This window comes from Carlito syrichta, unplaced genomic scaffold (assembly GCF_000164805.1).
Source record: "Carlito syrichta isolate Samal-C Ts95f unplaced genomic scaffold, Tarsius_syrichta-2.0.1 Scaffold303711, whole genome shotgun sequence".
NCBI classification, from domain to species: domain Eukaryota; kingdom Metazoa; phylum Chordata; class Mammalia; order Primates; family Tarsiidae; genus Carlito; species Carlito syrichta.
In genome coordinates, this window is record NW_007247807.1 from 230,977 (window position 1) to 240,600 (window position 9,624).

Genomic DNA, 9,624 nt, shown 5'->3' on the forward strand with positions numbered 1-9,624 from the left:
GGAGGCAGGTGGGACACATGTTGGATGGTAGATGGGAGGCAGGTGAGTTGCAGGTGGTGCCATGTTGGATGGCTGACGGGTGCAGAGGCTTGTAAATGGGATACAGGTGGAATGCAGGCTAGAGGCAGGTGGGTTGCAGGGGGGATGCAGGTGGGATGCAAATGAGGTGAATGTCAGATGGAAGGAGGGTTGCAGGTGGGATGCATGCTGGATGGCAGGTGGGGCACAGGTGAGTTGCAGGTCAGATGTATGCTAGATGGTAAGTGTGTTGCAGATGGGACACGTGTTGGATAGCAGGTGGGATGCAGGTGAGACATAGGTGGGATGCAGATGGGATGCATGTTGGATGGCAGGTGGGATGCAAGTAGGATTCAGGCAGGACGCAGGCAAGATGCCAGTGGGTTGCAGGTGGTACCATATTGGATGGCAGGTGGGATGCAGGTGAGTTGCAGATGGGATGCATGTTAGATGGCAGGTGTGTGATAGGTGGGAAAAATGTTGGATGGCAGGTGGACTGTAGGTAGGATGCAGGTGAGTTGTAGGTGGGATGCATGTTGGATGGCAGTTGGGATGCAGGTAGGATTCAGGTAAGACACAGGTGGGATGCAGGTGGCATGCATGTTGAATGGCACGTGGGACACAGGTGGGTTGAAGGTGAAATGCAGGTAGATGCTGACAGCAGGTGTCTGTACCAAGCTCTGTGCCTCAGTGCTGCACCTTAAGTGCTGGTGTATGACAGGTCCCCAGAGGGAAGCAGAGTTCAGAGGAAGACTATGTGTGTTTCTACACATATACGACCTGTGGCTGTGCCCTGGAAGGGCTAGAGAGGTCCTAGAGAGTCCAGAGTCCTGCACCAGCTGGCCCACGAGGGTGTGAACATGAGCCCTACATGTTCACACCGCTCTGGACATGGTCCTGGATGGCCAAGGTGAGTGTTGGAGCCCTGGGCCCAAGCACGGACCTTCCCTCACCTGCTGGGCAGTGATGCCCTTCCTCCTCTCTCTGGGTCTTGCTTCTCTCCTTGCAAGCGAAAAGTTGGTAGAGTAATAATCCTGCCTCACCAATCACAGGGAGACTGAGAAAAGATCTGGTTCCTAATGTCTCCGGAGTGAGTTTCCTTTTCTTCCTTCCTTGTCTCAGAAGGGAGGGAGTAGGAAGAGCAGGAGAGAGACTGCTCCATAGGCAAAGCAAGCCCAAGTGTTCTGCCTGGAGCCCAGATGGTGCCCTCTGCCATGGCCCACGGCAGCAAGAAGCAAAGTGGCCATGGTGGTCTCCAGGGGAAGTTCCTTACCGGGACCACACTTGCGTGCCTTGGGTTACAGGACACTGCGGCGTTGAGGGAGGAAGAACACAGCCTGGCCCTGTCCCGCCAGTGCAGAGGCCTCTGGAGCTGGGCTGACCTTGCCTGAACACTTTGGGACTAGAGGCAGCCTCCTCCTCTGGGGCATAATGCAGGGGCACAAGTATCCCGGGTCTGGGCAGTACGTTTGGCCAGGGCAGGACCCCTGCAGCCTTGCAGGAGGACAGCAGCCCTCAGGCTCCACCCTGCAGAGGCTGGACTTACACAAGCCCACTCTTCATCCTGGTCATGCTCAACATCCCAACGGAAAACTTGTGGGCAGCCATGAATTATAACTAAAAGTCATGAAAGGGAGGACATGGTTCTGAGTCCCAGACCAGATCAGCCTGTTTTCTATTTCTTCCTTTACGATGAGATGTAAATGAACGGTTTTGGTGTGACAAGGCCATTCTTATCTGATCGCTGCCCTCGTCCGATCCCGAACCGTTGGCCAAAGGAAGATTAGGATCAATGTTTTGTGTCAAAAAGGCAACCATATCAGTCGAGATAGGATTTTCAGTGATAGGGAAGAAGAAAATAGATGGTCTTGACTTGAAGATGGAAATACAACTTTTCATTCCAGGGGGGCTGGAACGTGAGGGCTTTGTCTTGGCAGGGGTGGTCCTACGCGGGGTGGTCCTTCCAGCCCTCTGCAAGGTGTCTGCACTGTGCTCGACTCAGAGGGAACGGCCTTCTCGCGAGTTCCTTCCTTGCTGTGGACGCGTCCTCAGGCCCCAGGATGAGCAGGGCTCAAGGGATGCAGCCAGTGTCAACATCAACCCTTCTGTGCAGATCTCAGCCACCGGTTTCCCAGTGTGCCTTTCCACAGTCCAGATCCATTGATGCCCACTTGATGTAGTGCCCCTGGGCCAGTAGACTCCCCTAAGAAGAAAATATGATTTCCTGGGGTTGCAACCAACAGCTCAGTCTTGGTTTGTTGTTTGTTTTAACGTTTTCCTAAGGTCATAGCTGTAATTCATAATCTGGTATATCTGAATTATTTAGAGTGGTTGTAAACTGCTGATCTCAGGGTCTAATGCTAATTAATACTTTGGGGAAATGAGCAGTGTGGTGAGCTCAGGCTGCCGCAGGCACCTCGCCACGTCACTGGGTGGTTTGAGTTTCCGTCAAGCAGATCAGGCCACGACTGTGTCAGGAGAGCTCACGGAGGTCAGGAGAGGGAACAAGGGGACCGAGCCCTAAAAACACGTGGGACACACACCCGCCCCTCCTCTGGAGAGAGAAAGATGAACACACACACCACACAGAGCGAGGGACCAGGAGTCATTCCGTGAACACGAAGGCTTCGGGCTCGGCGGAGGTCCGAGTCCACAGAGTGTCAGAGAGGAGAGGGATCCCAGTGATTCTGAGACAAGACAGGGTTCTGGAGGGAAGCAAGAGTGGGCGGGGTGATGAGCAAACCTGAGTGTTCAGATGATGAGAGGCAGAGAGGCCCCAGGGGAGAATGGGCCTCAGGCAGGTTGAAGCAGGCGGCACAGGCGTCTAGGTCCTGGCCAGCTGTGGCCTGTAGCGCCCGTGAGCTCAGTGCCTGCGGTGGCCATGCCCTGTCCAGCTTGTGTGCTGTGTCTCTCCCGAGCAGCACTGAGCCTGTACCTCCCAGCCCCTTTGCTTTCCTGGCCCTGGTCCTGATGGCCGTGCTGCTTATTTTATATCTTGTTCTGTTTTCCCTAATACACTTGCCAGTCCTGCTTGTGATCACGACCTTGGGTCAGGTCTCTTGTGAGATGAGCCATCTCCAGGGGTCCTGTCTCTGCTGGGGTCTCCGTGTTCTTTTTTTTTTTGAGTTGGAGTCTCACTCCATCTCCCAAGCTGGAGCACAGTGGCACACTCATGGCCACCCCAGTGTCGACCTGCTTGGCTCCGGCGATCCTTCCGCCTCAGCTTTCCAAGTAGCAGGAACTACAGGCACGCACTACCACGCCTGGCTAAATTTTGGTTTATTGTAGAGACGAAGTCTTGCCAAGTTGCCCAGGCTGGTCTTGAACCCACAGGCTCAGGCAATCCACTCGCCTCGGCCTCCCGAAGTGCTGGGATGACAGGCTGAGCCGCTGAACCCAGCCTCTGTGTTCTTAGGTAAGAGAGGAGCCGGTTGGCGGATTGGAGTCCACTCAGCCTGCAAGTTCTATGAATGCTTCATAGTTGCCTCCAAACAAGCAGTTTTCAAACAAAATCTAGGAAGGAAAGCGATTGGCAGACAAATGGGTGCCTGCCAGGAGCTACTGCTGGACACAGAGGCCAGGTGCAAGTCCTGCAGGTGGTAGGGAGAGCAGACCAAGACCACTCTCCAGACAGCAGCACCCGTGACAGCCTGTCACTGTCCCTCAGACTGTCTGCTGCCTTTTCGTGACATTTTCCACCCCTCATGCTCTTCTGTCTGTCAACAGATGGGGCTGACATTTGCAGCCCACTTTTCTTCCTTTCATAACTGCCACCTCCAGGGTTCCCTCTGGTCGTCCTTCCCGGGAGCCATGGAGAGAGTCTTGCAACAAGGACCCACGCGGGTATGATGTGCCCGGTGCATCTGGAGGGGGCAAGACCCACAGACTGGGTCCCCAAGTCATTGCAGAATCTCTCTCTTCTGTTATTTAATTCACCTGAATTTTTATTTTGAATAGCTTCAATCAAAAAATATTTCATAAGATGATTTACAATACTGAAGGTACAATGATGGATGAATGCCTTCCGGACAACAGGGTGCCATTCTCGAGAGGCAATACCATTTGAAAAATGGGAAGATGTGGTGTCATTTCTGAGATAAAGTTACTTTTTTTTTTGAGTTGGAGTCTCACTCTGTCACCTAGGCTGGAGTGCAGTGGCATGCTCACAGCAACCCCAGAGTCGACCTGCTGGGCTCCAGCAATCCTTCTGTATCCAAGTAGCTGGAACTAGTACAGGTGTGTGCTACCATGCCCGGTTAAATTTTTTATTTATTGTAGAGACGAGGTCTCGCCAAGTTGTCCAGGCTGTTCTTGAACCCCTGGGCTCAGGCCTCCCTTCATCTCAGCCTTCCAAAGTGCTGGGATTACAGGCTTGAGCCACCGCATCCAGCCTTAAAGTTACTTTTTAAAAAAATCCAAGTTCCTAGGGCATTCACAAATCATCATAGAAGGAATGACTTGATTAATGTATCATCCACATAATTGCCCGATTTTTACACATTAGACATATCCGCAATTCCCACGCTTTGGGAGGTTGAGGCAGGAGGATCACTGGAGCTTGAGACAAGCCTGGGCGATATAGCGAGGTGTAGTCACTACGAAAAGTAAACACATTAGCCGGATGTGCGATGGCACCGTCAGTCCCAGCTACCACTCAGGAGGCTGGGGCGGGAGGCTCCCGTGAGCACAGGAGGTCGAGGCTGCTGTGAGCTCTGATTGCACCCCTGCACTCCACCTTGGGTGACAGAGCAAGACCCTGCCTATAAAAAGTTTCGAATGCATAAACGCCCACAGACCGCACAAAAATCAACACCCCATCTTGTGAAAAGCACTCAGCCATCTCAACAGACAAAAACCTGTGTTGTGACATGTCACGGTTGCCCCACCCGGGTCTCTGCAACGTTCTTCGTACAGTAAGGGAGGAGGGGGCTGCACCACTCCCCGCGGGCCCGCATAAGCCAGCGGGGCTCCCCGTTGGGGGGAAGGGCTCCTGGAGGGGGCACGCAGGGCCGCCGTGCGGGGCACCCGCCCCCCAGCCACCCGCCGCGTCCCCTGGGCCGCACGCCGCCGCGCTGATCTGCAGCCATCCATTACCATCCATTAGCGGACAGGAGGCCTCAGCACCCCAGTGGGAAGCTGAGAGCGCTAATGTCCACATGGGCACAAAATGATTGACCATGAACCGAGGAAATGTATTTCTTTTCCTCCTTCCCCCCGTGACTGGAATTACTAATGAGGTCAACATGAAATTAAAACGATTCCGAGGCTGGAACTCTTAGGGAAGCGCCACTTGAAGTCTGTTTTTTATTGCCGAGCTGAGACTAAATGGTGCTGTCAAAATGCCAGATTATCTCAAATTAGCCAAATTAATTAATCCAACTCAATCCTCTGCTGTATTAATCATCTGTTTTAGGATTTTACGAGACGTGCACGTGACTTTCTCAGCTCAGTGGATGGAGATGAACTCTGTTGGCAGGTGGCCTTTCTTCAGTGAAAGCTGGTATTTTGAAATCCAGGCGGTAATAGGACTCCCTCAGAAACACTCACGGGAAAATTCACAGTTTCTTATTTTATTTTGCTTGCGTTTGAAAATATCTACCTTTCTGCCATTAAGATTGCAAGGAATGAGTGGGTTTTTTTCTTGAGCACTCAGATGTGTTAAAAAGACTGGCTCATGTGCAACTTATTTTTTTTCTGATTGTTCCCTTTTAAATGTCAGAAATTCAGAAGTATATGCTTAAGAGGAGATTTCTGCCAGAGTCACTTATGGACCACCATACCCAGGGCAGAGTGCTCAGTGAGGAAGGAACATGGGCCAGCCCAAGTCCACCTTCTGGCCCCTCACTCATTGTCTTGAATGAATTCAAGACCACTGACTCTTCCCGCTTATTTAGTGACCGTGCAGATGAAATCTTCATTCCTGATGTAGTCCTCTCAATTTATCAGAAAGTGCTTTTCATGGAGAAATAGCAATGATGAGACCAGGCACAGTGGCCAGACACGCAGCCTGTGTGACCTAAGGTCCGTTGTTTTAACCACTGTAGAGATTAGGAAACTGAGGGGAGATGTCCAAGTTCACAGTCATCACGTATGATGGAACAGTGGGATCGTCACAGAAAACATGGCTGCCCTAGAACACTGAATTTCTAAGTGAGCACGTGAAATCAGGCTGTCTCGGGCATCACCTTCCTACACAGGGCAGGGCCTGGAGGTGGGCAGGAGCCACTGGGCCTGAGGCTGTGTCTGGTACTCCCTCCCAGAGGCTACTCCCTGAGTGCAGAGAGGGGAGTGGCCAGGTTATCCAGTCAGGAGTCTGACCCCCTCCCCTGGCTCCTGTCATCTTGCGGCTACATCCGGGGGGGCCCTCCATTTCCCCTGAATGGATGGTGTGGACTCTGCCACCTGCCAAGCCCGTGATGCCAGGCAAGCCAGGCTCCAGAGTGAAGAGAGGCACATTTCCTTTGCAATCACTTTTTGCAGCCACCCTCATTCCCAGCACACTCACAAGGAGAGCCGGAATTGTCCCTCCTGTGACTGATGGGGGTGAGGATAGCCTGACTCCATTTGACATGTCTCCTAGAGGGAGCTCTGCTTTTAAATGACCACCCATCTCTGCACTTGGAGATTCTGGCTGAGTCCCAGGGAAGAAGTGGAAAAATACTGTGAGAAAGGTTGAGCCTGTGGTATTTCTGGCCCGACTGGACACAGGAAGTACAGCGGTCTTAGGGAACAACATGTTGACATGATTTTCTGGGCACGTATCTCTCCATCTCTTGAGAGCTGGGAGGGTTGGTATTGACTGAAGGGTTTGGCCTCAACTTCCAGTGACTGGCCACATTCAGTCTCAAAAAAATGGGTTCGGTGACCACCCAAGCCGTTCTCCCACTATTTGGAGAGCCAGAAAAGGTAGCCTGCCCCTGGGTCCCCCGAGGGCTTGGAGAAGGCGTTTCCCGGAGGCAATGGGCCAGAACAGGGGCTTTGCAAAGTCTTGCTGAGAAGCAAAGTTTACGTTTTTCCCACTGGCGGCCAATATTTGTCTGGGCAAAAGCCTGAGCATAAAATCTGCAAATAGCATGAAGTATCGGGAGATTTTTGTTTCACTTATCTCAGGAAGAGATGATGCCATTTTAGGACTCACTGGCAGGTGGGATTTTGAAGGCCCCCCAGCGGGGAGAGGCGTGGCTTTACCCAAACAAGCCACACCTCTCCCCAAACTCGATTTCCTTTTAGTCGGAGATCACGCTTTGTAACCTCCACCTCAAAACTCTTCGTTTGTTTGTGTATTGAGCCTGGCCCTAACATGCGTGTGATTTTCTGTACCGTGTTACTACTTTGCCAAGAGTCCTGTTCTCGTGCAACACATGGGTTGGGCATTGAATTCCTGCTTTCTGATCACCACCGCTATATAGTCCAAGGCAGGGACTTCAGGATGGAGCACAAAATAAATGCTTTCTGAGGAAGTTAGGGACAACATTATTTTTTGGTGGAATAGTGCTTTCACTGGAATCCTAATGTCAATATTTTGATAAGAACCTTAATAAGTTGGAACTTTTTTAGGAGTCTAGATGCCTTATTTAGACAGCACTCTGGATGTGATTTCAGAGACTTAAGCAGGGCCCAAGTATGCTTTTGTTTAAGAAAATTAAGATCCCAGTGTTCTTTTGGCTACCTACAGCAGTTACGAAAAATAGTGACACCCGTGAGGCATCTCCCATGGGGCGCCTCTGTTCACCATCGAGCATGCATGGTGTCTAGTGACCTTGAGCTCTCCTATCTGTTTTAAGAGCTCTCTCTCTCTCTCTCTCTCTATATATATATATATATATATGCTGGGGCTTCACAAATCTTACTCCTGAAAATTGCACAGATTTTACCAACTCATGGACTCATGACCAAGATTTTCAACTTAGAGTGATTTTATTTCACGTAACAGATCTAAAAGCTAGGATGGCATCTGTACTGTACACACACATGTGCACATACACACCCTCTACATGGTCACACTCACACGTAAACACATGCATAGAATTTTGGCCATAATATCCTAGGCCAGTGCCTCAGAGTGAGATCTTATTTGGAGACAGGATCTTTGTAGGGTAATCATTAGGGTCGGGCCTAATCTCGTATGATGGTGGTCCTTCTGAAAACAGAGGATTTGAACACAGAGACCCCTGTCCAGGGAAAAGGGAGTAGAGAGACACGGAGAGGAGATGGCCATCGACAGGCCAAAACGAGAGGCCTCCAGCAGATTCTCCCTCACGTCTGCAGGAGGGTCAGCCCTGCTGGAACCCCGAGCTCTGACCTCCAGCCTCCAGAACCGTGAGGAGGCAAGTGTCTGTCGTTCAAGCTGCCAGGTCTGTGCTACTTTCTTCTGGCGGCCCTAACACGGCTGTGATGCCAAGAAGCCAGCCGTGGAGAAGGCTTTTCAGCAGGTGCAGAGGTGGGGGTGGAGACAAGAGGGGCTTGAATAACGGAGGGGCCCTTTTCAAAGGCTGGGGTCACAGGGGCCACCTGAGTAGGTAGAAATGATTCCAAGGATGGTCTTGTTGAAGTATCCAAGTCCTGGACTCAACGAAGACCCACACCAAATGCATTTCAGCTGCCAGAAAGTTCTGCCTATGACACAGAGTTGCCGTGATCTTGAGCAGGTGTGCCGCCAGGGGCCACCTCGTGGAGTTCTCTTCCTTCTCGGGTATGAGTAGGAAGTGTCAGGAGGCAGAATCTGCAGTGACATCACTCACGCACCCTGAGAACATCCCTTCTACCTTCCCCTGTGTAGACCTGTGAGTGCTCTCCAGGTGAGCAGGCCCCGTGAAAGGGCCTTCAGAAGAACTTTGGGGGTTATGGGTACAAGTACTGAGCTAACACCGATCTGTGGGTACTGAGAGCTCTGGAATCGAGGTTCATGAGGAATCAGGCAGTAAGAACAGTTTGAAATTGTGACCGCCTCCCCAAGGGCTCCCTAGACGAATATGGAGAAGACACCAGTGGTCCTCCTCGCGTGGCTTGCTGACCTTTGCAGCAAAAAGTCTTAAGACAAGGAGCTAAACTGGTTTTCCAGTTTCATCATGAAAGCGCTTTTAAGAAAAGGGCAAAGAGTCAGATGTGGTTTTGTGCCTCAGTCTACACCAACAGTGGGAACCAGACACTGGTGCAGGAGAAAGGGCAGGGGAGGTGAGTTGCCTTGTGTTTTCGCCCTGCTTGGTCTTCACAGAGCTTGACTCGGCATTCCAAGTCTTTCTCAGTTCTCATGTGCTTGTCCTGTTTCTCTCTGGGTCTGTCTGGGATGAGGACACTGCAGTCTCAAAAGCTAGCAGAAAGAATTATGAAGGCCCTATTGCCTGGAACGGAAAACCAGCCGCTTAGTTAGTTGAGCTAGTCAGGTCTCTAGCATGGGACAAAACCCTGAATCGTCAACAGGCAGGGGTGAGGGAGTCATGGCATTTCCTTGTTTTCTCCTTCATCTGGAGGAACAGAAAGAAGGAAGAACCCAGCACATTCTGCAGTTTCAGAATATGGTTATAAAGCTCTCAAATGCTAAATGAAGCTCAAAGCTAGACGCTCCCACCATAAAGAGGACATCTGCGTGGAATTGCCTACTTTTCT